General features: G+C 41.7%; 1 protein-coding gene and 1 non-coding gene across 5 annotated transcripts in view; one reads left to right on the forward strand and one right to left on the reverse strand.

Annotated features, from left to right (window-relative positions):
- Nucleotides 1–13,895, forward strand: part of WDR89 (WD repeat domain 89) — a 67,115-nt gene that overhangs the window by 9,891 nt on the left and 43,329 nt on the right. For all 4 annotated transcript variants that reach the window (XM_032179723.2, XM_032179725.2, XM_058429684.1 and 1 more), the window contains exon 2: nt 7,001–7,106. The gene's annotated coding sequence lies outside the window, so the exon portion shown is untranslated. The remainder of the gene's footprint in view (nt 1–7,000; nt 7,107–13,895) is intronic.
- Nucleotides 1,319–1,422, reverse strand: LOC116456387 (U6 spliceosomal RNA). The gene has a single exon (XR_004244625.1). It is a non-coding gene; the product is annotated as a U6 spliceosomal RNA (small nuclear RNA).

The following is a 13,895-nucleotide window of genomic DNA, read 5'->3' on the forward strand; positions in this document are numbered from 1 at the left end:
CAGAGTCTTGCTCTGTTGCCCAGGCTGGAGTGCAGTGGTGCGATCTCAGCTCACTGCACCCTTCACCTCCCAGGTTCAAGCGATTCTCCTGTCTTAGCCTCCCAAGTAGCTGGGATTACAGGCGTGTCCCACCACGCCCAGCTAATTTTTCTATTTTTAGTAGAGACGGGTTTTCGCCATGTTGGCCAGGCTGGTCTCAAACTCCTGGCCTCAGGTGATCTGCCTGCCTAGGCCTCCCAAAATGCTGGGATTACAGGCATGAGCCACCATGCCTGGCCTGGATTCACTTTCTGACTCAACTCCACTTGGTCATCCAACGCAAGAATCAGCGTGGATTCCTTCTCCACCTGCTCCTCCCCCATGCTTCCAAATCGAGTCAGTGCCAAGCTTCCCTAATGTTAACTTCTGAATATTTCTCTGGCCAGGTGTGGTGGCTCACATTTGTAATCCCAGGTATGAGAGGCTGGGAGGTTGAGGCACGAGAATCACTTGAGCTCAGGAGTTCAGGACCAGCCTGAGCAACATAGCAAGACCTCGTCTCTACTAAGAATTAAAAAAAAACAAAAAAACAAAAAAGGTTTTTTTTTTTTTTCCCCAGCTATTTGGAAGGCTGAGCTGGCACAATCGCTTGAGCCCGGGAGATTGAGCCTGCAGTGAGTGGCAACTGTACCACTGCGCTCCAGCCTGGGCCACAGAGTAAGACTGTGCAAATAAATAAATAAATTGTCAAACTATAATATAGTATTCATAGTGAATAGAAGCAAAAAAAAGAAAAGAAAAATATTTCTCAAATTTACCTTTTTTCTCCATTCCTACTGTTGGGAACTCCATTATCTCTTTTAGTTTGATTTTTAGTTGACACATAATGTACATATTTCTGGGGTATAGTGTGATGTTTTGATATACGTATACTTTGTGTAATGATCAAATCAAGTTAATTAGTGTCTCCATCATCTCACATGTTGATCACTTTGTGGTGAGAACATGCAACAGTCCTCTCCTATCTATTTTGAAATAGACAGTACAGGCTGGGCCCAGTGGTTCCCACCTATAATCCCAGCACTTTGGGAGGCTAAGGCCAGAGGATTTTTAAAGACCAGCTCTGGCAACATAGTGAGACCTTGTGTCTACAAAAAAAAAAAAAAAAATTAAAAAATTAGCAGAGGCATGGTGGCATGCACCTGTAGTCCCAGGTACTCAAGAGGCTGGGGTGGGAGGATCAAGGCTACGATGAGCTGTGTTTGCGCCACTACACTCCATCTTGGACAACAGTGCAGGACTGTGTCTCACAAAAAAAAAAAAAAAGGACAATACATTAAAATATATGGAATACTTCATGGATTTTGATGTCATCTGTGTGCAAGGGCCATGCTCATCTCTGTGGCCTTCTGATTTTAGTATGTGTGATGCCAAAGCAAGCACTCCTTATCCTTGTCTGGACTTTTTTTTTTTTTGGAGACAGAGTCTCGCCCTGTTGGCCAGGCTGGAGTGCTATGGCACAATCTTGGCTCACTGCAACCTCCGCCTCCTGGGCTCAAGCAATTCTCCTGCTTCAGCCTCCCAAGTAGCTGGAATTACAGGCGTGTGCCACCACGCCTGGCTAATTTCTGTATTTTTAGTAGAGATGGGGTTTCACCATGTTGGCCAGGCTGGTCTTGAACTCCTGACCTCAGGTGATCCGCCTGCCTCTGCCTCCCAAAGTGCTGTGATTACAGGCATGAGCCACCGCGCCTGGCCTCCTGTCTGGACTTTTTAATGGCCTTTATGGTCTCCCAACCTTCAGCCTTACCTCTCCGTATTTAAATCCATCTTCTACATTGTAAACGTGAGCAATTGTATGTGACTCTGGGTTAGGCGCAGTGGCTCACACCTGTAATCCCAGCACTTTGGGAGGCCGAGGCGAGTGGACCACCTGATGTCAGGAGTTCGAGACCAGCCTGGCCAACATGGCGAAACCTCGTCTCTGCTAAAAATACAAAAATTAGCCGGGCGTGGTGGCATATGCCTATAGTCCCAGCTACTTGGGAGGTTGAGGCAGGAAAATCGCTTGAACCTGGGAGGCAGCAGTTGCAGTGAGCCAAGATAGCGCCATTGCACTCCAGCCTGGGTGACAAAGTGAGACTCCATCTCAAGAAAAAAAAATGTGTATATGACTCTGAATATGTAATATTTTTGCTACTAACCCCTTCCAATTCATTTATTTATTCAAATAGTTTAACATAGCTGCTCTAGGTAAAAATAAGATACTTCTTTAGTCATTCCCTGTAACCCACTGAATGTTCTAACTCCTTTCTTACTGAATTGGTTCGGTGAGAAGAAATAAAAAAAATAAAGTTTGATGTTTTAGTTGGGTATACAAGATAGAAAACTCTAAGACCTGCCCTGCTGCTTTCTTCAACGTCATCTCCTTACCCATCCAACATCACACATTATGATCAGCAATACCAGACTTTCTCTTCCCTTGCTTCCAGTACTTTTCATGCCTGTCTTTCCTCATATTCAGCATATTCAAATATTCAGTGACCAGATCATTTTGACAAAGCCTCAGAGCTCATGAGTAACAGACACTGTGGATTGTGGAAGATCCTGAATGCCAAGCCAAGAAAGTAAACTGTTCCTGAGAGAGAAGGGAAGAACCACTGATTGTCAGACTTTGCTACCATTCGTGGAAATTGGGAGCATGGGATGAAAAGAGAAGCTAATGAAGTAAATTTTAGATAATCTGAGTTTTAAGTTCTGGCAGCACATGTAGCAGGCATTTAAAAATACTAGAGCTTCAGAAAGAGAAGAAGTTTGGAGTTAAAGATCTGGAAGTGATTACTAAAGACTTTTGATCTGGTATATGCGAAATTAACATTTCAAAATGGAAAGAGACAAATGTTCTACTTAACTCCACTAACGCTTTGAGGGCAGAATCAAGTTCTAGTTATCACTGTCTCTCTAGCACCTAGAAGAGTACCTAACACTGGTGTTTAATTATTAAACATTCTGCTAAGCTTGGGTTGCAGTGGGATTCAAGGAGAAGGGAACCCAAGAAAGTGATAAAGGGAAGAACATTTTAGGACATCACCAGGGGTGGAGAGGCAGTATTTGAAACTTTGACTAATAAGAGTTTGTGTAAAGTCCTTACTACAGGCAAACATCCCTTTTTTTTGAGACAGGGTCTCACACTGTCACCCAGGCTGGAGTGTAGGTGCCATCTTGGCTGACTGCAGCCTCAGCCTCCCAGACTCAAGCGATCCTCCCACCTTAGCCTCCCAAGTTGCTGGGACCACAGGCATGCACGTCACCATGCCTGGCTAATTTTTTGTACCTTTGGTAGGGATAGGGTTTCACCATGTTGCCCAGGCTGGTTTCAAACTCCTAGGCTAAGGCAATCCTCCTGCCTTGGCCTCCCCAAGTGCTGGGATCACAGGTGTGAGCCACCGCACCCGGCCAGTGACCTTTCTTTTATTGTTATTTTTTTCTTTTTCTTAAGGTTGACATCAAATTGCTAGGATCACAGCTACTTCTTCAGAGATTTGCATTGCTCACTTTTTAAATTAGGGTGTCTCCCCAAATGTTAACATCTCTAGGGTCTGTCCTAGTCATCTTATCTAAAAGATCTTGACCCCATCTTACCTCTCCTCATCACGTTACATACGTTAAACTCTGGTTTATTTTTCTTCCTAGAGCTTGCCATTCTTCTTGTTATATATTTATTTCTTTATAGCTGAGTTGAATGATTAATGAATGTTGCAGCCTCAGAATAACAGTCAACTCAGTAAAACTGTTAGAACAAAATTATAGCATTTCTTTGGTCAGCGAAAATTCTCATCAGATATTTTATGAGTAAAGTTATAACTTTAAAAAAAAAAAAACTAAGTTTTTAAACTATTTTAGATTTTTTTTTGAGACAAGGTCTTGCTTTGTTGCCTGGACTGGAGTGATCATGGCTCACCCGATTGATCACATAGCCTTGACCTCCCAGGCTTAAGCAATCCTCCCTCCTCAGCCTCCCAAGTAGCTGAGATGACAGGTGCACACCACCGTGTCTGGCTGATTTTTAAACTTTTTGTAGAGAATGGGATCTCACTATGTTGCCTGGGCTGGTCTCAAACTCCTGGGCTCAAGGGATCCTCCCACCTCAGCCTCCCAAGGTGCTGGGCTTACAGGCGTGAGCCACTGTACTCAGTCTATTAGAGAAATTTAATCAAAAAAGTTATTAAAATTTCCAGTCAAGTATTGAAATAACTTTCTCTACTCGACCTCCTGGGCTCACGTGATCCTCCTACCTCACCTCTCTGGTAGCTGGGATTGCAGGCATGCGCCACCATACCCAACTGAATTTTTTTTTCATACAGTGGAATTTAATTCAGTGATACTCAGTGATAAGAAGAAATGAGCTTTTAAGCCACTGAAAGACATAGAGGAACTTTATGTGTTTATTCCTTCGTGAAGGAAACCAGAAAAAGCTACTCGCCTTATGATTCTAACCATTTGACATTCTGGAAAAGGCAAAAACTAGAGAGACAGTAAAAAGATCAATGGTTGATAAAGGTTCGGGGTCAGCAGAGGGATGAATAGGCAGAATACAGGATTTTTAGGGTGGTGAAACAGTTCTATAATGGTGGATTCATTACATGTATTTGTCAAAACCCACAGAACTGTACAAAACAAAAAGTGAACCCTAAGGTAAACTATGGAGTTCAATTTTTTAATAAAAGCTACTTAATGTTGTTTTATATGGCAATACTCTAATTAGACCACTTCCCAATTAATGGATATTCAGGCTGTTAGATTTTTTTGTTATTACAATTCTATAATAAATATCCTTCCTTACATACGCATATATTTAATTTTGGATAGATGCTTATGGGAGATTGTTGGATTCAAGGAGACGCATATTTCTAATTTTGTTATATAGTACCAGAATACTTGTCAAAATTTTTAACATTTAGAGAGAGAGTGTGTGTGTGTGTATGTGTGTGTGTGTGCGCATGTGTGTGTTCAGAGACAAAGTCTCACTCTGTCACCTAAGCTGGAGTGCATTGACACAGTCATTGCTTACCACAGCCTGGAACTCCTAGCCTCAAGTGATCCTCTAACCTCAGCTTCCTGAGTGGCTGGGACTACAGGTGCACGCCATCACACCCAGCTAATTTTTGTATTTTTTGTAAGGATGGGGTCTCTTTGTGATACCCAGGGTGGTCTCAGACTCCTGGTCTCAAAGCGATCCTCCTGCCTTGGCCTCCCAAAGTGCTGGGATTACAGGTGTGAGCCACCGTGCCCAGCCTAGAATGTTTACAAATGCCCATTTCCCCACACCCCATCAGCATTGATGTTATCAGTGTTTTTAATTTTTGCCAACCTGATAGGTGAAAATGGCATCTTATTTCCTCAACTGTTAGTAAGACTGACCTTTTTTTTTTTTTTTTTTTTTTTCAGTGGTGTGATCTTGGCTCACTGCAACCTCTGCCTCCTGGGCTGAAGCCATTCTCATGCCTCTCAGCCTCCTAAGCAGTGGGGATTACAGGCGTGCACCACCACACCTAGCTCATTTTTGTATTTTTAGTAGAGACAGGATTTTGCCATGTTGGCCAGGCTGGTCTCAAACTCTTGAGCTCATGTGATCATGTTCTCCCCACTTTGGCCTCCCAAAGTACTGGGATTACAGGCATTAGCCACCATGCCCAGCCAAGATTGAACATCTTTTTATGTTTCTTGTTCATTTGAATTCTCCCTTTTATGACATACTGCTTCTTTTAGCTATTTTATGTTTGGATAAATTTCTTGCATAGTAAGGGTATTAACCCTTAATCATGTGTTATGAAAATTTTCTTCCAATTTCAGTTTTCTTTTAACTATATTTTCAATATGTTTTACCTTATTTTAGTTATGTTTTTGTCTAATCAGATCTTTCACTTTTTGCCTTCATAGGTGGGTGTGGTGGCTCACGCCTGTAATCCTAGCACTTTGGGAGGCCGAGGTGGGTGGATCACGAGGTCAGGAGATCGAGACCATCCTGGCCAACATGGTGAAACCTTGTCTCTACTAAAAATACAAAAATTAGCTGGGTGTGGCAGCGCATGCCTGTAATCCCAGCTACTCGGGAGGCTGAGGCAGGAGAATCGCTTGAACCCAGGAGGCAGAGGTTGCAGTGAGCTGAGATTGCGCCTCTGCGCTCCAGCCTGGCGACAGAGCTAGACTCTCTCCAAAACAAAAAAAAAAAGTCCTCTTCTACTCCAAAATTGTATGTTTTGCTTCTTTGTGTTTAAAATGTGATTTTCCACATTTTCTACAATGAGCAGTTAAAATAGCACTAATTATTATTTGTACTTATTTATTAAAATATAACTACTGTAAGGTCTACAAATCTAGAGCTCAGTGAACTTTTACAAACTGAAGACATCTGTGCCACCAACACTCAAATCGGTACCAGCACCCAAGAAACCTCTTGGATGCCCCTTCCCAGTCATTCCCACTGAAGATAACCACCATTCTAATTTCCATCATCATACATTGGTTTTGCCCATGACTTTTTATGTTTCGTTTGCCTTTGGGCATGGGAGATCATGTTTGTTAAAGTGTAATTTACATTCAATAAAATTTAACTTTTTAAACTTTGTAAGTATGTAGTTTGATGAGTTGACACTTGTATATACCTACACAGTTGTGTAACCAGCACCCTGATTAAGATACAGAATATTTTCATCACCCAAAAAGTTTCCTTGTGCCCCTTAATAATCAATGGCCTCCCCACAACCTCAGCCCCTAACAACCAGTTCCTATCATTTTGCTTTTTCCAGAATGTTATTTAAATGGAATCATACAATATATACTCTTTTATGTTACATGTATCTCTGGTTTCTTTTTTATTGCAGAATCAGATTCCATTATATATGTATGCCACAATTTGTTTTTCCATTCAGTAGATGACAGATATTTCTGGGGGAGGGAGGGTCTTTGTTGTTTATTTTTTTCTGTGCTTAAGCTTACCCATATTTCTTTTTTTTTCTAGGTATTTGGCTGTTATAAATAAAATGGTGATGAACATGTGTACAGGTGTTTGTATGGACATAAGTTGTCATTTCTCTTGAGTGGATACCTGAAAGTGGGCTTGCTGGGTAAGTATATATTTAACTTAAACACTGCCAAACACTTTCCAAAGTGGCTATAACATTTTACCATCAGTGTATGAAAGTTCCTGTTGAGCCGGGCGCAGTGGCTCAAGCCTGTAATCCCAGCACTTTGGGAGGCCGAGGCGGGCGGATCACGAGGTCAGGAGATCGAGACCATCCTGGCTAACACGGTGAAACCCCGTCTCTACTAAAAATACAAAAAATTAGCCGGGTGTGTTGGCGGGCGCCTGTAGTCCCAGCTACTCGGGAGGCTGAGGCAGGAGAATGGCGTGAACCCAGGAGGCGGAGCTTGCAGTGAGCCGAGATCGCGCCACTGCACTCCAGCCTGGGGCACAGAGCAAGACTCCATCTCAAAAAAAAAAAAAGAAAGTTCCTGTTGCTTTTGCATTTTTGTCAGAACTTGGTATTGTTAGTTCTTTTTAATTGTAGGCATTTAGCAAATGTGTAATAATAGGTAAGTATTAATATAATTTGCATATCCCTGATGACTAATATTGTTGGGCTGCTCGTGCTTATTTGTCATTCTTATATTTTCTTTGGTGAAGTGTCTGTTCAAATATTTTCCCATGTTTTAATTGAATTATTTGTCTTATAATTTGGTTGCAAGAATTCTTTATATATTCTGGATATAGCAACTTTATCAGATTGTGATTTGCAAATATGATCTCCCAGTCTGTAGTTGACATTTTCTTTTTTTTTTTTTAATATTTCTTTTTGTAGTTTTTTTTTTTTTTTTTTTTTTTGATAGGTCTCATCTGTCCCCAGGTGAGTGGCTGTATTTGGTCATACAAGTCCATTAAATGCTGGGATTATAGGCGTGAGCCACCATGCTTGGCCTGTAGTTTGCGTTTTCTTGACGGTTCAAAAGTAGGTTTTACATTTTAATTAAGTCAAAATTTTCTTTTGTGGTTTGTACTTTTTGTATTTTAAGAGATCTTCGCCTAACCAAAGGTCATAGATTCCCTTTTTTCCCTTATAAGTTTTGTAGTTCTTGCTTTTACATTTAGGTCTATGATCCATTTTGAGTTAATATTCTCTGTTCTGACTTCTTGTTTGTCTCATATTAGTAAACCATTGCAGTTTTCTTTTTATTAATATTTGCATGGTATATCTTTTTTCTGTCCATTTCCTTTTAACCTATCTATGGCTTTATGTTTAAAAGGGTTTCTTTTAGATAGCATATAGTTGGGTCTTGCTTCTGTCTCCCCACCGCCCCCATCCTGACAATCTCTCTTTTAAATAAGGTGTCATATTATTTTTATTTAATGTAATTGTTGGTATGGTTGGATTTTTTTTTTTTTTTTTTTAAGACGGAGTCTCACTCTGTCTCCCAGGCTGGAGTGCAGTGGTGTGAGCTCAGCTCACTGCAACCTCTGCCTCCCAGGTTCAAGAGATTCTCCTGCCCCAGCCTCCCAAGTAGCTGGGATTACAGGCACATGCGAACACACTTGGCTAATTTTTGTAGTTTTAGTGGAGACAGGGTTTCACCATGTTGGCCAGGCTGGTCTTGGACTCCCGACCTCAAGTGATCCGCCCACCTCAGCCTCCCAAAGTGCTGGGATTACAGGCATGAACCACCATGCCCGGCCAGGTATAGTTGGATTTAAATCTACCTTCTTACTAGTTGTTTTTATATTTTCTGTTTTTCTCATCAGTTCTTTATTTCTTTTTTCATCTTTCTTTTTGATTGGGTGCTTTTTCTCTATGATTGGTTTTTGTTTGTGAATTTGCTGTTTAATTTTTTGTGTGTTTGTTTGAAGTGGTTGGTATAGGGTTTACTATATGCTTTTTTTTTTTTTTTTTTTTGAGACCTGGTTTTTCTCTGTCACCCAGACTGGAGTGCAGTAGTGTGATCTGGGTTCACTGCAACCTCTGTCTCCCACACTCAAGTGATCCTCCCACCTAAGCCTCCTGAGTAGTTGGGACTACAGGCACCTGCCACTGTGCCTGGCTAATTTTTATATTTTTTGTGGAGATGGAGTTTTTCCATTTTGCCCAGGCTGGTCTCGAACTCCTAGGTCTAAGTGACCCACCCACCTTGGCCACCCAAAGTACCGGGATTACAGGCGTGAGCCACTGTGCCCGACCCATTATATCCTTTTTGACTTGTTAACATCTAGCTTCAAATAATGTGATGCCATTTTATGGTGTAAGAATCTTACAACATTATCCTTCCACTTCCCTCCTCCCATCCTCTCACTATTATTGTCATGCATTTTATTTATTTACTTATTTATTTAGAGATGGAGTCTTGATCTGTTGCCCAGGGTGGAGTGCTGTGAGCTGATCTCAGCTCACTGCAGCCTCTGCCTCCCAGGTACAAGCAATTCTTGTGCCTCAGCCTCCTGAGTAGCTGGGATTACAGGCACCCGCCACCATGCCTGGCTACTTTTGTTTTGTTTTTTTTTTTCTTTTTTGAGATGAAGTCTCGCTTTGTTGCCCAGGCTGGAGTGCAATGACATGGTCTCGGCTCACTGCAGCCTCCAACCCCTGGGTTCAAGCAATTCTCCTGTCTCAGCCTCCCAAGTAGCTGGGATTATAGGCACGTGCCACCACGCCCAGCTAATTTTTTTGTAGAGATGGGGTTTCACCATGTTGGCCTGGCTGGTCTCGAACTCCTGACCTCATGTCATCCACCCGCCTCAGCCTCCCAAAGTCCTGGGATTACAGGCATGAGCCACCACGCCCGGCCTGCCTAGCTACTTTTTTTGTATTTTTAGTAGAGAGGTGGTTTCACCATATTGGCCAGGCTAGTCTTGAACTCCTGACCTCAGGTGATGCACCCACCTCAGCCTTCCAAAGTGCTGGGATTATAGGCATGAGCCACCGCACCCGGCTGATGCATTTTACTTTGGTGTGTCATAAATCCCTTGGTTTGTTATTACTAGTTTTTACTTTAGACAGCAATTATCTTTTAAGGAAAAATTTAAGAGGAAAAAATGTCTTATATTTACCCTCATGTTTACCATTCCCAATGCTCTTTATTTCTTTGTGTCAATCCAGATTTCAATTTGTTATACTGTTTCTGCCTGAATAACAATTTAACAGCAACAGTTTTGCTGGCAGTGAATCTTCTCATTTTGTGTTTGTCTGATAGTATTTCTTGTTTGTCTTTTTGAAGACTAGTCAAGTGCAGTAGTGAGAAGAGGGGAAGAGTGGAACAGGGAGTTTGACCTGTAACTGACTGAGCAATCAGTTGGGATAACTCACTACCTTTGGACCAGACGGATAGTCTTTCTTTTATACTCTTTTTCAGAAGGCATTTTTACTGGGTACAGAGCTTTGTGTTGGTAGGTTTTTCTATCCTTTTGGTGTTTAAAATTGTCATTCCTTTGTCCTCTGGCTTGCATAGTTTTTGATGCGAAGACTGTAGTAATTCTTTTTTTTGAGACAGAGTGTTGCTCTGCCACCCAGGCTGCAGTGCAGTCGCATGATCTCATCTCACTGCAACCTATACCTCCTGGTTTTAGGTGATTCTCATGCCTCAGCCTCCCGAGTAGCTGGGATTACAGGTGCCTGCCACCACACCCAGCTAATTTTTGTATTTTTAGTAGAGATGGGGTTTCACCATGTTGGTCAGTCTGGTCTCGAACTCCTGACCTCAGGTGATCCACCTGCCTCAGCCTCCCAAAGTGCTGCAAAAGGCAGAGGTTGCAGTCAGCCGAGATTGCGAGATTGTGCCAGTGCACCCCAGCCTGGGCGACAGAGTGAGACTCTGTCTCCAATAGTAATAATGCTACTATGAAATTTATGTATAAGTTTTTACATGAACATATGTTTAGCTTTATGAGAAACTGCCAGAGTGTTTTCCACAGAGGCTGCTACATTTTACATTCCCACCAGCAGTATATAAGGGTTCCAGTTTCTTCACATTCTTTTTAAAAAAATGTATTTTTTAATTGACAAATAAAAGTTGTATATATTTATGGTGTACAGCAAGATGTTTTGATATGTGTACACATTGCGGAATGACTAGATCAGGCCAATTAACATACCCACTGCCTTCCGTACATTTTTTTGGGTGTGGTGAGAATGTTTAAAATCTACTCTCCTAGCAACTCTTGGCAATTGTTTTTTTGTTTTTTGAGATGGAGTCTCGCCGTGTCACCCAGGCTGGAGTGTAGTGGCACAGTCTCAGCTCTCTGCAACCTCCACCTCCCAGGTTCAAGTAATTTTCATGCCTTAGCCTCCTGAGTAGCTGAGACTACAGGCACTCACCACCATGCCTAGCTAATTTTTTTATTTTTATTTTTTATTTTTAGTAGAGATGGGGTTTCACCATATTGGCCAGGTTGGTCTCAAACTCCTGACTTCAAGCAGTCTGCCCGCCTTGGCCTCCCAAAGTGTTGAGATTACAAGCGTGAGCCACTGTACCTGCCCCCTCTTAGCAATTTTCAAGTATACAGTACATTGTTACTAACTGTAGTCACCATATTGTACAGTAGAGCTCTTGAACTTACTCCTCTTTCCAAGTGAAGTTTTATACCCTTTGATCGACATCTCCCCGATTCTCCCTCTTTTCCAGCCCTGATTAACCACCTTTCTACTCTCTGCTTCCATAGGTTTGACTGTTTTAGATTTCACGTATAGATATGTATGTTTGTATATATACACACATCTAGATGAGATCATGTGATATTTGGCTTTCTATATCCGGCTTGCTTTAGTTTATAATATAATGTCCTGCAAGTTTATCCCTGTTTCACAAATGACAGGATTTTGTTCTTTTTTAAGGCTGAGTAGTATTCCGTTGTGTATATACACAAATGTATACCCCGGTAGCTGGGATGGCAGGTGCACACCACCATGCTCGGCTAATTTTTGTATTTTTACACCACATTTTCTTTATCCCTTCATCAACTGATGAGCACTTAGGTTGATTCTATATCTTGGCTGTTGTGAAAAAATGCTGCAGTGAACCTGGGAGTACAGTTATCTCTTTGACATACTGATTTCAATTTTTTTTTTTTTTTTTGAGGTGGAGTCTCGCTCTGTCATCCAGCCTGGAGTGCGATGGCACGACTTCGGCTCACTGCAGGCTCCACCTCCCAGGTTCAAGTGATTCTCCTGCCTCAGCCTCCTTGGTAGCTTGGATTACGGGCACGTGCCACCATGCCCAACTAATTTTTGTATTTTTACTAGAGATGGGGTTTCACCATGTTGGCCAGGCTGGTCTTAGACTCCTGACCTCAGGTGATCCTCCTGCCTTAGCCTCCCAGAGTGCTGGGATTACAGCCGTGAGCCACGGTGCCCAGCCTATTTTTAATTTTTTTAGGAACCTTCATACAGGTTTCCATTTTGGCTGTACTATAGTTTCTTTACATTCTTGCCAATACTTGTTGTTTTCTGTTTTGGGGGGTGCTTAAAAATAACCAATTCATAATTATTTTAGTTTTTTTTGTTTGCTTTTAAGGCTTGTCAAGTGAAGCAGTGGGAGTGTGTAGTTACACTATTAGTAAGTGTATAATATATATCTGAGTGTTCTCTGGGTTTTTTCTGTTTTTTGCCTCATTTCTTGATAACTTGTTGGTATTTCTCTGTCTCTTTAAAATTGCATTCTGTACATCATGTGTAGAAGAATAGTAGAGACTAAGGTAAGTAGTATTTAGCCTTGGAAATGGATACCTGTGCTTCTATCAGACTGTGAGTGTTGGAGTTTGAATAGTCTAGCCTGGTTTGGGTTTTGGTGTTACTATAGTTAACATTAATATACCCAAAACTTCAAATTCCTTCAGCTGTGAGCTATTAGTATCTGGTGCTTAGTGTCAGGCCTGGGATGCCGGAGAGTTTTCTTCTTGTCGCTGCTCCACTCAGTCCCAGCAGGCCCCAACAGGAGGTTTCTCTCCATGCTGTTCCCCACCACCTGCCGACCGTTGCTGCTCTTTCCACAGCGTGAGGCTTGGCAGAAATAGGGAGGCATTTGCTCCATTATTTTAAAAAATACACACACATAAAATATCTCTGTTCTAGACCCACATTTCATTGTTAACTTAACTGGCTAAAAAGACTTCAGGTTAGAGATAATTTTGACCCAGAATTTTCAAGGCATTATTCCTTTTTTCTCCGAGGGTGGTTGCTATTGAGAAGTCTAATGCTATTACGATTCTTCAGATTTTTTATGAGACCCCTTTTCTCCATGGACACTTGTAGAATCTTTCCTTTATCCCCAGCATTATGAAATTTCAAGATATATGTGGTTTGGTATGGCTTTCTTTTGCTATCCTTTTTGCTGAACACTCCGGTTTTTTGTTTTTTTTTTTTCTTTTCTATTTTCTTTCTGGACTTTTCATTTTTAGGATGTTTGACTTAGATTGATCAATCCTCTGATTTCATTCTTTCTCTTTCTTCTTCTTCTACTTTAGTTGGGAGTGTTCCTTAACCATATCTTTTAGCTCTTCTGTGGATTTTGTATTTCTGCTATCTTATTCTTAATTTCCAAGAATTCTTTCTTGTTATCTGAATGTTCTTCTTTGTTAAAATACACCTACAAGCCAGGCACAGTGCCTCCTGCTTATAATCCCAGCACTTTGGGAGGCTGAGGCGGGTAGATTGCTTGAGTCCAGGAGTTTGAGACCAGCCTGGGCAACATGACAAAACCCCATCTCTTACAGAAATACAAAAATTAGCCAGGCATGGTGGCACATGCCTGTAGTCTCAGCTACTTGGTAGGCTGAGGCCGAAGGATCATTTGATCCTGGGATGCTGACATTGCAGTGAGTCAAGATTGTGCCATTGTACTCCAGCCTGGGTGACAGAGAGTGAGACCCTGTCTCT

The sequence above is a fragment of the Hylobates moloch genome, unplaced genomic scaffold (genome assembly GCF_009828535.3).
Source record: "Hylobates moloch isolate HMO894 unplaced genomic scaffold, HMol_V3 SCAFFOLD_16, whole genome shotgun sequence".
NCBI classification, from domain to species: Eukaryota; Metazoa; Chordata; class Mammalia; order Primates; family Hylobatidae; genus Hylobates; species Hylobates moloch.